Source organism: Nerophis lumbriciformis, linkage group LG09 (genome assembly GCF_033978685.3).
Source record: "Nerophis lumbriciformis linkage group LG09, RoL_Nlum_v2.1, whole genome shotgun sequence".
Taxonomy (NCBI): Eukaryota; Metazoa; Chordata; class Actinopteri; order Syngnathiformes; family Syngnathidae; genus Nerophis; species Nerophis lumbriciformis.
The window spans coordinates 25,505,001-25,520,230 of NC_084556.2; the positions used below are offsets into that span (position 1 = coordinate 25,505,001).

General features: G+C 43.0%; 1 long non-coding RNA gene across 1 annotated transcript in view; it reads left to right on the forward strand.

The window, feature by feature from the left end:
• The window catches only part of LOC133607108 (uncharacterized), a 32,520-nt gene extending 17,638 nt beyond the window's left edge, over window positions 1–14,882 (forward strand). The window contains exon 3 of the long non-coding RNA XR_009815379.1: window positions 13,166–14,882. This is a non-coding gene — a long non-coding RNA (uncharacterized lncRNA). The remainder of the gene's footprint in view (window positions 1–13,165) is intronic.
• The last annotated feature ends 348 nt before the right edge of the window (window positions 14,883–15,230 follow it).

The window sequence follows — 15,230 nt, forward strand, 5'->3', positions numbered from 1 at the left end:
TCACTGATCATTTAATGATTTCTCACAATAAATATTTATAGAAACAGATAAATATCAATATGCAACACTTTATTTTTATATTTTCTCTAAGTGCACATTTTTCAAATTGAACATTTTCAAATGATCACTTCTAAGACAGTCTTGTGAAATCACAATATTCCATTTTAACTAGCTAGCCACTAACATTTTTTAACAAATCATGAATTACTTTGCACCATGTTTGTACAAATAATAACTCATGTAAAATACAAAAGTCAACTCTCAAATTTTTAAATAAATCATGTCACACTTTGAACTGGACACCAAATCTGTTATCTGTTTCTTTGTCAGTTAGTGAAGACCAAGTCTTTAAAATATTTTCTTGGATTTTCAAATTCTTTTTGAGTTTTGTCTCTCTTAGAATTAAAAATGTCGAGCAAAGCGAGACCAGCTTGCTAGTAAATAAATAAAATTTAAAAAAATAGATGCAGCTCACACTGGTAAGTGCTGCTATTTGAGCTATTTTTAGAACAGGCCAGTGGGCTACTCATCTGGTCCTTACGGGCGACCTGGTGCCCGCGGGCACCGCGTTGGTGACCCCTGCTTTACAGTATATGCAGACTTTATTACCGCCACCGCCAGGTTATGTTTTCACCGGGTTTTGTTTGTCTGTTTGTTAGCAGCATAACTATAAATCATACTTGCCAACCCTCCCGGATTTTCCGGGAGACTCCCGAAATTCAGCGCCTCTCCCGAAAACCTCCCGGGACAAATTTTCTCCCGAAAATCTCCCGAAATTCAGGCGCATGCGGACCTGAGTGACGTGTTGACAGCCTGTTTTCACGTCTGCTTTCCCACAATATAAAGCATGCCTGCCCAATCACGTTATAACTGTAGAATGATGGAGGGCGAGTTCTTGGTTTCTTATGTGGGTTTATTGTTAGGCAGTTTCATTAACGTCCTCCCAGCGCGGTAACAACACACAACAACAGCAGTCAAGTTTTCGTTTACCGTAAAGCAGTTCATCTGCCGTAAACAGCAATGTTGTGACACTTTTAAACAGGACAATACTGCCATCTACTGTACATGCATATGTGACCCACCCATAATGTGTCACATTTTTGTGTTGATTTATTTATTTTTATTTTGTGGTTTGAATTAGTTTTTGGAGCTGTCATTACACATTTATCAGTATTCACATTGGTCAGTAGGGGGCAGTAGGGCGTGTCTTCCCAATTGAATGCTATCACCTGCAGACCGGAAGTGTCTTGTCATTCTGATAAGAGCGACCAGTCTGTGAACAATTGAAACATCCTGTGTGCTTTTTCCTCCTGTATAACAGGCAAGTTTTGGTGAATCAACTCACTGAATAATATCCATGTGATCTTTATAAGTTTAAGTACACATTCTGATGGTGAGCCTAACTCTAAAGTGTTTGTGAGTTGTAGTTTGTATTTGTGAATGAATCCAGTGCACAGCTGCAGTAATCAATACAAAATGGCGACGTGAGTATGCAATGTTAATATAGGAACTTCTGATCCTAATTCAGACTCCCAAATTAGAGCTCCCGTTTTCTTATTGATTTTATAATGTATATTTGTATAATGTGTGTGTTCTGAAATAGTGACAGAGAATAGAACAAGGATGGACAATTCAACCCTTAACTCAACAATGAGCAGATGAGTGTTATGTGTGTGTATATGTGTAAATAAATGAACAATGAAATTCAAGTATTTATTTTATTTATATATATATATATATATATATATATATATATCCATCCATCCATCCATCCATCTTCTTCCGCTTATCCGAGGTCGGGTCGCGGGGGCAGCAGCCTAAGCAGGGAAGCCCAGACTTCCCTCTCCCCAGCCACTTTGTCCAGCTCTTCCTGTGGGACCCCGAGGCGTTCCCAGGCCAGCCGGGAGACATAGTCTTCCCAACGTGTCCTGGGTCTTCCCAACGTGTCCTGGGTCTTCCCCGCGGCCTCCTACCGGTCGGACGTGCCCTAAACATCTCCCTAGGGAGGCGTTCGGGTGGCATCCTGACCAGATGCCCGAACCACCTCATCTGGCTCCTCTCGATGTGGAGGAGCAGCGGCTTTACTTTGAGCTCCCCCCCGGATGGCAGAGCTTCTCACCCTATCTCTAAGGGAGAGCCCTGCCACCCGGCGGAGGAAACTCATTTCGGCCGCTTGTACCCGTGATCTTGTCCTTTCGGTCATAACCCAAAGCTCATGACCATAGGTGAGAATGGGAACGTAGATCGACCGGTAAATTGAGAGCTTTGCCTTCCGGCTCAGCTCCTTCTTCACCACAACGGATCGATACAGCGTCCGCATTACTGAAGACGCCACACCGATCCGCCTGTCGATCTCACGATCCACTCTTCCCTCACTCGTGAACAAGACTCCGAGGTACTTGAACTCCTCCACTTGGGGCAAGATCTCCTCCCCAACCCGGAGATGGCACTCCACCCTTTTCCGGGCGAGAACCATGGACTCGGACTTGGAGGTGCTGATTCTCATCCCAGTCGCTTCACACTTGGCTGCGAACCGATCCAGTGAGAGCTGAAGATCCTGGCCAGATGAAGCCATCAGGACCACATCATCTGCAAAAAGCAGAGACCTAATCCTGCAGCCACCAAACCAGATCCCCTCAACGCCTTGACTGCGCCTAGAAATTCTGTCCATAAAAGTTATGAACAGAATCGGTGACAAAGGGCAGCCTTGGCGGAGTCCAACCCTCACTGGAAACGTGTCCGACTTACTGCCGGCAATGCGGACCAAGCTCTGGCACTGAGCATACAGGGAGCGGACTGCCACAATCAGACAGTCCGATACCCCATACTCTCTGAGCACTCCCCACAGGACTTCCCGAGGGACACGGTCGAATGCCTTCTCCAAGTCCACAAAACACATGTAGACTGGTTGGGCAAACTCCCATGCACCCTCAAGGACCCTGCCGAGAGTATAGAGCTAGTCCACAGTTCCACGACCAGGACGAAAACCACACTGTTCCTCCTGAATCCGAGGTTCGACTATCCGGCGTAGCCTCCTCTCCAGTACACCTGAATAGACCTTACCGGGAAGGCTGAGGAGTGTGATCCCACGATAGTTAGAGCACACCCTCCGGTTCCCCTTCTTAAAGAGAGGAACCACCACCCCGGTCTGCCAATCCAGAGGTACCGCCCCCGATGTCCACGCGATGCTGCAGAGTCTTGTCAACCAAGACAGCCCCACAGCATCCAGAGCCTTAAGGAACTCCGGGCGGGTCTCATCTACCCCTGGGGCCTTGCCACCGAGGAGCTTTTTAACTACCTCAGCAACCTCAGTCCCAGAAATAGGAGAGCCCACCACAGACTCCCCAGGCACTGCTTCCTCATAGGAAAACGTGTTGGTGGGATTGAGGAGGTCTTCGAAGTATTCCCTCCACCGACCCACAACATCCGCAGTCGAGGTCAGCAGAACACCATCCTCGCCATACACGGTGTTGATAGTGCACTGCTTTCCCTTCTTGAGGCGGCGGATGGTGGTCCAGAATTGCTTCGAAGCCGTCCGGAAGTCGTTTTCCATGGCTTCCCCGAACTCCTCCCATGTCCGAGTTTTTGCCTCTGCGACCGCTGAAGCTGCACACCGCTTGGCCTGTCGGTACCTGTCCGCTGCCTCAGGAGTCCTATGAGCCAAAAGAACCCGATAGGACTCCTTCTTCAGCTTGATGGCATCCCTCACCGCCGGTGTCCACCAACGGGTTCTAAGATTACCGCCACGACAAGCACCAACTACCTTGCGGCCACAGCTCCAATCAGCCGCCTCGACAATAGAGGCGCGGAACATGGTCCATTCGGACTCAATGTCCAGCACCTCCCTCGTGACATGTTCAAAGTTCTTCCGGAGGTGGGAATTGAAACTCTCTCTGACAGGAGACTCTGCCAGACGTTCCCAGCAAACCCTCACAATGCGTTTGGGCCTGCCAGGTCTGTCCAGCATCCTCCCCCACCATCGCAGCCAACTCACCACCAGGTGGTGATTGGTAGAAAGCTCCGCCCCTCTCTTCACCCGAGTGTCCAAAACATGAGGCCGCAAATCCGATGACACAACTACAAAGTCGATCATGGAACTGCGGCCTAGGGTGTCCTGGTGCCAAGTGCACATATGGACACCCTTATGTTTGAACATGGTGTTCGTTATGGACAATCTGTGACGGGCACAAAAGTCCAATAACAAAACACCGCTCGGGTTGAGATCCGGGCAGCCATTCTTACCAATCACGCCTCTCCAGGTTTCACTGTCGTTGCCAACATGAGCATTGAAGTCCCCCAGTAGCACGAGGGAATCACCCGGGGGAGCACTCTCAAGTACTCCCTCGAGCGAATCCAAAAAGGGTGGGTACTCTGAGCTGCGGTTTGGCGCGTAAGCGCAAACCACAGTCAGGACCCGTTCCCCCACCCGAAGGCGGAGGGAAGCTACCCTCTCGTCCACCGGGTTGAACTCCAACGTACAGGCTCTGAGCCGGGGGAAACAAGAATTGCTACCCCAGCCCGTCGCCTCTCACTGCCGGCAACGCCAGAGTGGAAGAGAGTCCAGCCCCTCTAGAGAGAACTGGTTCCAGAGCCCTTGCTGTGCGTCGAAGTGAGTGCGACTATATCTAGCCGGAACTTCTCCACTTCGCGCACTAGATCAGGCTCCTTCCCCCCCAGCGAGGTGACGTTCCACGTCCCAAGAGCTAGCTTCTGTAGCCGAGGATCGGACCGCCAAGTGCCCTGCCTTCGGCTGTCGCCCAGCTCACATCGCACCCGACCTCTATGACCCCTGCTATGGGTGGTGAGCCCATTGGAGGGGGGACCCACGTTGCCTCTTCGGGCTGTGCCTGGCCGGTGCCCCATGGGGACAGGCCCGGCCACCAGGCGCTCGCCATCGTGCCCCACCTCCGGGCCTGGCTCCAGAGGGGGGCCCCGGTGACCCGCGTCCGGGCGAGGGAAATCTGGGTCCTTGTTTTTTATTTTTCATGGAGGTTTTCGAGCTGCTCTTTGTCTGATCCCTCACCTAGGACCAGTTTGTCTTGGGAGACCCTACCAGGGGGCATAAAGCCCCCGGACAACATAGCTCCTAGGATCATTGGGACACGCAAACTCCTCTACCACGTTAATATATATATATATATATACATATATATATATATATATATATATATATATATATATATATATATATATATCTTAACCACGCCCCCCGACCACGCCCCCACCCCCCACCTCCCGAAATCGGAGGTCTCAAGGTTGGCAAGTATGCTATAAATAATAATAAAAGTTATGGACTGATTTTGATTAAATGTGCCATGTGTAAAGCATTTTGGAGATGTAGTTTATTTTCAGCCTGGCCAATGCACAAGTACAAGAAAAAAACTTAATTCACCAAATTTCCATTTGATACCGTCACACGTCACGGCATTATTGTGAGGATTTGGAACTGCGGTATCTACAATACTGTTACATCCCTAATAAGTAAAGTTAATAAGTAAACATATTGATCTGGTTGCAAAGTAAAGTACCCATAAAGTCCAGGTTGTCCTTATTCAGCACCTGTTTTGTTCCAGAACTATGAAATACTGCAGGTGCCAATGTTGTCAGCATTAGAGGGGTCCTTAAGTAAACTTTATGATCTGATAGAAACAATTGAATACATACGAATGAAAAGATGATCTTAACCACCTTGAACACTGGAAACATAGCATTAGGTGTGTATCTCCACTTTAAAAAACAAACAAAAAAAACCTTTACCATGAAATGTAATGCACATAAATCATTTAGAATATTTGTGTTACATCTTATCTCAATATACTTTAAATGTATTTTCTTCAAAAATTAATATTTTCACACAGTCATGTTACTCCCTCTTTAAAAAGTCGCATGGTCCACGGGAAGGTGCATTGGCAAGGCCAAAAATAATTTCCGTCCTGTTACCTTATTTTTTGATGTTATTTATTTTTTAAATAACAGTTTTGTGGATGATCTTCATGTCAACATGCAATTAGAATAAATGTCATATGGCTATATTTCATGTATTTGCTAATTACATGCTAAAAAATCACACCTGTTACATTCAGTCCTGTTATTCAAGCGAGTCCTCTTCAGCTTAGGAACGTTGTAAAAAACAAAAAATAAAATGGCTTGAGAAGGACCAGTACACATTTTTAGTAGTTCAATATGTGTATCATTAGACTTACAGTTGGAAAAAAGACAGAAAACAAAATTTTTTGAGAGAATTTATACCAATTTTGTTGAATGGCCTCTATACTATTTTAATAATATGTGCATTCCTTGATTTATCTGCGGCACAACTTATTTTTAAACTTTTGCACCTTTACTGTCTATACAATTATGTAACAATATGACTTTAAAAAAAAATCTTCCTTGAGAAGTTTGATTCACTACTTTATAACAAACATTGTCCATGGATACAACTCAGTAATAAGCAGAGAAAGAATAATCAACCATGGATGACAAAAGGATTAAAAAATGCTTGTAAGAAGAAGAATACACTATATAGGAAATTTATAGCACAAAGAACTACAGAGGCAGAAATTAAGTACAAGAAGTATAAAAACAAGTTAACATACATACAACGATTATGTAGAAAAGAATATTACAGTGAATTATTGGACAAGAACGAAACTAATATGAGAGCAACATGGGGCATCCTCAATAGCATTATTAAAAATGGCACTAAGAGGGACTACCCTCAATACTTCTTAGACGGAAATAAAAAAAATGACAACATAAAGGAAGTAGTTGAAAGTTTCAATAATTATTTTGTAAATATTGGACCAAAATTGGAAGAAATGATTCCAGACCCAGTTTCAATTGAGGACTATAATGATACCATAGAGCGAAATCCCAACTCCATGTTCCTCAGTAATGTGACACAGGAGGAAATAGTTACAATCGTGAAAAAATGTAAATCCAAGACTTCAACTGATTGTAATGAAATTGATATGGAAACGATAAAAAAGGTTATTGAAGAGATCTCAGGACCATTAATGTATATTAGTAACCTATCATTTCAAACAGGTATATTTCCAAACAAAATGAAAATAGCTAAAGTTGCACCAATTTACAAGACTGGCGACAAACATCAATTTACAAACTATAGACCTGTTTCCTTACTTCCACAATTTTCTAAAATCATTGAAAAACTGTTCAATAACAGATTAGAGAGTTTCATAAATAAAAATAGAATACTCGAAGAAAATCAATATGGATACAGAGCTAATGTTTCAACTTCGATGGCTTTAATTGAAATTACAGAAGAAATTACCAATGCTATAGATAATAAGAAATGTGCGGCAGCAGTTTTTATGGATCTAACTAAAGCATTTGACACAATTAATCACAATATTTTAATCAAAAAACTAGAACGATCTGGCATCAGAGGGTTAGTCTTAAACTGGATAAGAAGTTATCTAATGAACAGGAAACAATACGTGAAGGTAGGCGAACACACCTCTACAACGTTAAATATATCCTGTGGTGTACCTCAGGGATCAATACTAGGACCTAAATTATTCAATCTATATATAAATGACATTTGTAAAGTTACAAAAGATTTAAAGTTAGTATTATTTGCGGATGATACAACAGCGTTTTGTTCAGGAGAGAACACACAGAAGATACTACAAATAATAACAAAAGAAATTAACAAATTAAAAAGATGGTTTGACAAAAACAGACTATCGTTGAATCTCAGTAAAACTAAAATAATGCTATTTGGTAACAGTAGAAGAGAAAGTCAAACACAAATACAAATAGACGGAATAGAAATTGAAAGAGTAAATGAAACCAAATTTCTAGGTATAATGATTGATGATAAATTGAACTGGAAATCTCACGTAAAAAATATACAACATACAGTAGCAAGAAACACGTCAATAATGAATAAAGCAAAACATGTTCTAGACAAAAAATCACTTCATATTCTCTACTGCTCACCAGTGTTGGGTTAGTTACTGAAAACCAGTAACTAGTTACAGTTACTAGTTACTTTATTTCAAAAGTAACTCAGTTACTAACTCAGTTACTTAAACCAAAAAGTAATGCGTTACTGTGAAAAGTAACTATTTAGTTACTTATATATTTTATTTTTTATTTTTTTAAGGCCCCATTTAATGCCCTTTTAGCCTTCATTTTAGTACTGTTATTGCACTGGAGAGTAATACAATCTGTTGATCAACTTGACATGTATTTGCATCACTGAACTCTGCTAAGCAATGTGCTCTACATACAACACACAAAGACAAAGATATGTTTTAAAGGGCCAATTTGTTTCAGACCAGAACAAATTGACAAACTATTTTAAATAGCTGCAACTTAACATACATAAGTAACAAACAGCATAATAACAACATAGCTGTAAAACAAGAAAGGCACACACTACATACACAAAGCCTAACCAGGCGTTTTCTCAAGGAATTCTGAAATAAAATCATGTCTGAAGCCCAGAACACTATACACATTTCCCCACTTAGTTTAGAGAAAAGGAAATATTAGCCTGGCCCACTAGTATCCCTCTTTAGGTTTGTGAACTTTATAGTCTAAACATTTAGAGTGATGTGATAATCAAACACTCTAAAAGTCTAAAATGAAAGAGTATATAAGAGAATTGACAGAGTGTGTGTACCTTCAGTGTGCAGTGCCTCATTAAAATCCAGCCGCTGTTGGAGGTGGAGGTGAAGTGTGTGTCTCTTTACTAGCTTCGTCGAAGCATGTTGTTTTTGTCGCTGTTTCAGTATATTTGAAACTTACATTCAACTAAAATGTTCTTTTCTTTGTGGTCGATAAAAGAAACGTACTGAAAATATCTCCATTTTAAGAAACTCGGCTTCGGGGTTTGCCATGACGTCTTGATAGTAGACACAGACACGCCCCCTCCCACACACACACACTCACACACACACACACACGTACACACAGACAGCGCGCGGCGCGCCTCTTTTTTGTCGCCTCTTCAGCAGCGCTGCAACACTCAGATCTTCTCAGTTTCTAGTCGATACTACATAAAAAATAACGCAAAATAACGCAGTAACGCATCATGTAGTAACGGTAACGGAGTTACTGAATATAAAAAATAACGCGTTAGATTACTAGTTACCGCCGATAGTAACGGCGTTACAGTAACGCGTTACTTTGTTACGCGTTAGTCCCAACACTGCTGCTCACTAGTGTTACCATATCTGAGTTATTGTGCAGAAATATGGGGAAATAATTACAAAAGTACACTTCATTCATTAACGGTGTTACAAAAAAGATCAGTTAGAATAATACATAATGTTGGATATAGAGAACACACAAATCCTTTATTTATTGAATCAAAGATTCTGAAATTCTACGACATAGTGAATTTGCAAACAGCTAAAATTATACACAAAGCAAACTATAACCTGCTACCCAAGAATATACAACAATTCTTCTCAAAAAAAGAGGAGAAATATAATCTTAGGGAGAAATGTAATTTAAAACATTTGTATGCACATACAACACTTAAGACCTTCAGTATATCAGTATGTGGAATTAAATTATGGAATGGATTAAGCAAAGCAATCAAACAATGTACTAATATGATCCACTTCAAGAAACTCTTCAAACTTAAAGTGTTTACAAAGTACAAAGAAGAAGAACCACGATAAACATTCTGAATTTATTTAACTCATCCATTCTTTCATTCATTCTTTCACTCACAAAATAATCTTACTTATTTCAACATATGAAATGTAACTTACTTCACCAATTATTATTTATTTACTTATTTTATTGTGATTACTTATGGAGTATATTGTGAATAAATTGAGAACAGGAAGTGAACAAAAGTTTTAGCAACTGTTATGTAAAAGAAAAGGGGTAGGATTAAATAAGCTCTGCTTCTTCCTACTCCTTTTTGAACATGTTGAAAAGAGAAACTGGAGATTGTGATGTATCATGTTGTATACTTGCATGTTCGAAATAAACTCAAACTCAAACTCAAACTCACTTTCGAAGGAAAAAAAGGACATTGCGATCTTTCCAGAATGTTCACCTTATTAAAAGCTGATAACCAGGTGCAAAACTCCTGAATGGTCTCAAGAACATGTTCCACTATAATTCCGACCCGGTAGGCAGTGTACCCGCCATATATTGTTGTTCCTGCTTGTTCAGCAGTGGCTGGATTGAACAATCCTGCTGTATCAGTGGGTCTAGATCAGGGGTGGGCAATTCATTTTTAAGGGGGGCCGCATGAGCAACCTAAGCACTGCTGGAGGGCCACACCGACAATATTTCAATTAAATATTGCTCAAATTATTTTTGATATACCGTAAGATCCATCCATCCATCCATCTTCTTCCGCTTATCCGAAGTCGGGTCGCGGGGGCAGCAGCCTAAACAGGGAAGCCCAGACTTTCCTCTCCCCAGCCACCTCGTCCAGCTCCTCCCGGGGGATCCTGAGGCGTTCCCAGGCCAGCCGGGAGACATAGTCTTCCCAACGTGTCCTAGGTCTTCCCCGTGGCCTCCTACCGGTTGGACGTGCCCTAAACACCTCCCGAGGGAGGCGTTCGGGTGGCATCCTGACCAGATGCCCGAACCACCTCATTTGGTTCCTCTCGATGTGGAGGAGCAGTGGCTTTACTTTGAGCTCCCCCCGGATGACAGAGCTTCTCACCCTATCTCTAAGGGAGAGCCCCGCCACCCGGCGGAGGAAACTCACTTCGGCCGCCTGTACCCGTGATCTTGTCGTTTCGGTCATAACCCAAAGCTCATGACCATAGGTGAGGATGGGAACGTAGATCGACCGGTAAATTGCTCGAAGACTTCTATGGGAATGAAACAACAAGGATTCAGATTTCCCTCGCCCGGATGCGGGTTACCGGGGCTCCCCTCTGGAGCCAGGCCCGGAGTTGGGGCACGATGGTGAGCGCCTGGTGGCCGGGCCTGTCTCCATGGGGCCCGGCCGGGCACAGCCCAAAGAGGCAACGTGGGTCCCCTCTCCAATGGGCTCACCACTCATGGGAGGGGCCATAGAAGTCGGGTGCATTGTGAGCTGGGCGGCAGCCGAAGGCAGGGCACTTGGCGGTCCGATCCTCGGCTACATAAGCTAGCTCTTGGGACGTGGAACGTCACCTCGCTGGGGGGGAAGGAGCCTGAGCTTGTGCGCGAGGTAGAGAAGTTCCGGCTGGATATAGTCGGATTCACCTCGACGCACAGCAAGGGCTCTGGAACCAGTTCTCTTGAGAGGGGCTGGACTCTCTTCCACACTGACATTGCACGCAGTCAGAGGCGACGAGCTGGGGTGGCAATTCTTGTTTCCCCCCGGCTCAAAGCATGCACGTTGGAGTTCAACCCAGTGGACGAGAGGGTAGCCTCCTTCCGCCTTCGGGTGGGGGGACGGGTCCTGACTGTTGTTTGTGCTTACGCACCAAACAGCAGTTCAGAGTACCCACCCTTTTTGGATACACTCGAGGGAGTACTGGAAAGTGCTCCCCCGGGTGATTCCCTTGTCCTACTGGGTGACTTCAACGCTCATGGTTATACCGTAAGATAAATAATAATAATAATTTAATTTAACCTAACTTAACTTTATACAAAAGCAGATTGCTTTTGTTGGTTTTATTTGACTTATTTTAACACTGTCTTACACAACACTTGCTCATGTTTAATACAATGCAAAAATGTCAATTTCTGTCACTTTATCCTGCATCCTCTTTAAAAGTCCAACATTTTTCCCCGTCAGATTTGGACAACGATCTGTTGTCACACCTGCCAGCTTGTCCCATTTCAGTCCTAACGTGTCCAAACACCCATTTACCTATGTGAACAAGTCATTACCTGTGGTTGTCTCTTTAATTGACTGCATGGCTGCCAGCTCCTCCGTGATTTGAAAGTCTGTAGTTATCCCACGTAAGAAGATGAGCAGCTGGGCGGTGTCACGTACATCGCAGCTCTCATCCAAAGCCAGCGAAAAACAGTCAAAGTCGGCCGTTCTGTTCTTCAGCTGAAGCTCCAAGTGTCCAGTGATGGTCTCAACCCGCCTCGTTACAGTGCGTCGGGAGAGTGACACGTTCTCAAATGCGCCCCTCTTTTCTGGGCAAATCAGCGCAACAGAGTCCAATAAGCACTCCTTAATAAACTCTCCGTCAGAAAACGCCTTACTTTTTCTGGCGATTTTGTGAGAAATGACGAAACTTGTCCTGATGGCTGCATCTCTGGGGGTTTGAAATTAGCAAAAAGTCCTTGAAAGGATCGTTGGGTTTGCAGTTGTACCATCAACGCATCAGCCTCCCTTGCGCGCGCTTCATCAGACAGATTCCGGTATTTTTCCTCGTGCTTCGTCGTGTAGTGGCGATTCAAATTATATTCTTTAAACACAGCAACCTGTGTACCACAAATTAAGCACACGGCTCTACCTTTGATTTCTGTAAAGAAATACTTGGCAGTCCATGTCTTGTTGAAAACACGGCATTCGTCATCAACTTTTCTCTTTTTACCGTCTCGGGGATAACCGGGCATCACTTGTCGCTGTGCAACTTCACTCACAGGTTACACACGGACATAAATAATACTTTTCAAAATAAAAGCAGCACAGTTGTATTGCACGCACGACATAGATGTTTTTTAAATTTATATTTTGTAATTTGTGATTGCCGCTGTTCACATTCACTCACAATCGTGCACGAGCATACGTCCACACGGAAGTAATACAAATATCGCTTTTCAAAACAAAAGCAGCACCGTTGTATTGCACACTCGACATAGATACTTTTAAAAAAATGTATTTTGTAATTTATGATTGGCCTCACGCGGGCCGGACAGGGACGCACTAAGGGCCGGATGTGGCCCGCGGGCCGCCGAATGCCCAGGTCTGGTCTCGTAGGACATTGCTTCTGATTTTGAATCAAAATCCAAAGCATCGTTGCATGACCAAAAAAACACTGGTGTTGTTTTAATAGCTGAGCTCAGAACCAACAATTAATATAATTTGTATCTCACAAGGAAGTGTGACAAAATTGTATCCATTAATGCAGAATATGCATCATGACAATGTGAGCAGAAAAAAATAACACATTCTGATATCCTCAGCTCCAAATCTGATTATTTGTGGTCCAAAGTCAAACGTATGTTGTCATTGTGAGACTGACATGCACATATCTTTCTACACAAACAGTGATTGAGGGTAGGCACAAGGGAGATCCAGGGACAGGCAGGAGGTCGAGGGCAGGCGGCAAGCAACAACGTCCAAGTCCAAACGAGTGATCGAGGATCGAGGGAGGCAGTCCAATTTCCGGGTGAAGGTCGAGGTGCAGCGCTCGAACACACGGAACAAGGCGGGCACTGCAAGGAGAACAAGGGACATCAGTCAACAAGACAAAAAGGGGCAAAAGACCAGGGCGAGGACCACAAGAGGGAAGCCAGAGACGTAATGCTTACTACAGGAGTTAACGACATTCCGGCGTAGGTCCCAAGGAGTGACTGGTTCTTTTGCTGTCTTCCTGATTACTGCCAGGTGTGCTGATGACTAACCGCCTGCAGCTGCGGCGAAGCGTGGGCGTGATGCACTCGGCGCGTGCGGGGGCGTGTCCTGGCATGCTGCAGGAGAAACTTGGGTTCGAATCCGCGCCGCAACAGAAACAAGCACTTAAGCAGCACTCAAAAGATGCCTGATAGAAAACACTTAAATGTATAGTAAGACTCCACTTATCCAACATGTGCTGGCTTGATGCTAATTGAATTTGCCATATTCATGCTACTGATTAGTATTAGCGATTTTACATGGCGATTTCAACAACCTTTTACATTTGCTAAAGAAAACTTCAACTAAGATGCACATTACAATCAAACAGCAAATGTGTAATAAGTACAATACTTGCAGTACAAACACTTTGTAGGGTACAACATAATACCTGACTGACACATTCAACTTAATGGCAAAGACTACTTCTCATCTCGACAAATATAGCCTATACCCTGAAGTCATCTAATTGCAATTGTATGCAAAATCCATGATATAATACTTGCAAATGAGACTCAGAAAAATAATAAGAAAACAAGATAGAAAAATTGTACAGCACAGTTAATATTATCAGCTAGTTTTTAAATGTAACAATACAAAATTAAATGTTATCAATAAACAATTAACGTTCATGAGCACACACAGTAGCACAGACAAACATTTCCTGAAAAGCATTGAATCTGACTTACATTTGAGGGAGGTCAAAATAAAAACTTTTGGAAGTAACGTGCAGTACCAGAGTCCAACAGAGAGGCAGCAGCTATGTAAAGTAGCATACATGCTGTGTGCCTCCACATTCCCTAAATAAGATGCCCTTCAGCAGCCTGCCTAAAACATGAATATTTTTTTCCAACAAAAAGTGCCGTGACAGATTGACAACACCAGCTGCGTACGGCCAAGGGTCAGGTTTTTGGGTTTGCTGAACCTTAGATTACTAGCAGTATAGTTCTGGTACAAAGAAAGTGAATGATACCAAGATGATGTTGCGTACGTTGTTGCATTGGAGGGCATGGGAAAGTCTTCAAGGTGGGCCGAATTTGAAAGTCGAGAGGCCTAATATTTTTTTTCATGAAGCACATGCTTAAAAAAAATCTATCACTCTTCTGGACTAAGCCCCGAATCTTCTTCAATTCTAAATCTGCCCCTGTATTGAACAACGTGTCTCCCATGTATTTGTATTATTCCAATTCAGTCTAAGGACCTGATCTACTAAGATAAAAAAAATACCAAGTCCTAAACAGATTGTGAGTACTATAAAATGTGTGTACTATTAATGGGTGTGTTGCGGGTGATCTACTAAGACTGTGTGTACAATTGATAACAAGTGCAAAAGTGGTGCAGAACACCTTATTTTAATGAGGTTTTTGCACATACTAATACACACACACACACACACACACACACACACACACACACACACACACACACACACACACACACACACACACACACACACACACACACACACACACACACACACACACACACACACACACGTTTAGAATGACTAGAGACTTATAAGTGCTGTCAAATGAAATGTTTTCAGAACCAGATTAATCACACTTTGGAATCTGGATTAATCATGATTAATCACAGGATATTAATAGCTTTCATAAATTAAACTTACCTAAAAGAGACTAATATTTTTGACACTAATGCAATTTTACACACAAGTTTAGAAACAATTGATATATATGTTAGAGCCGTAAAAAATTATAAA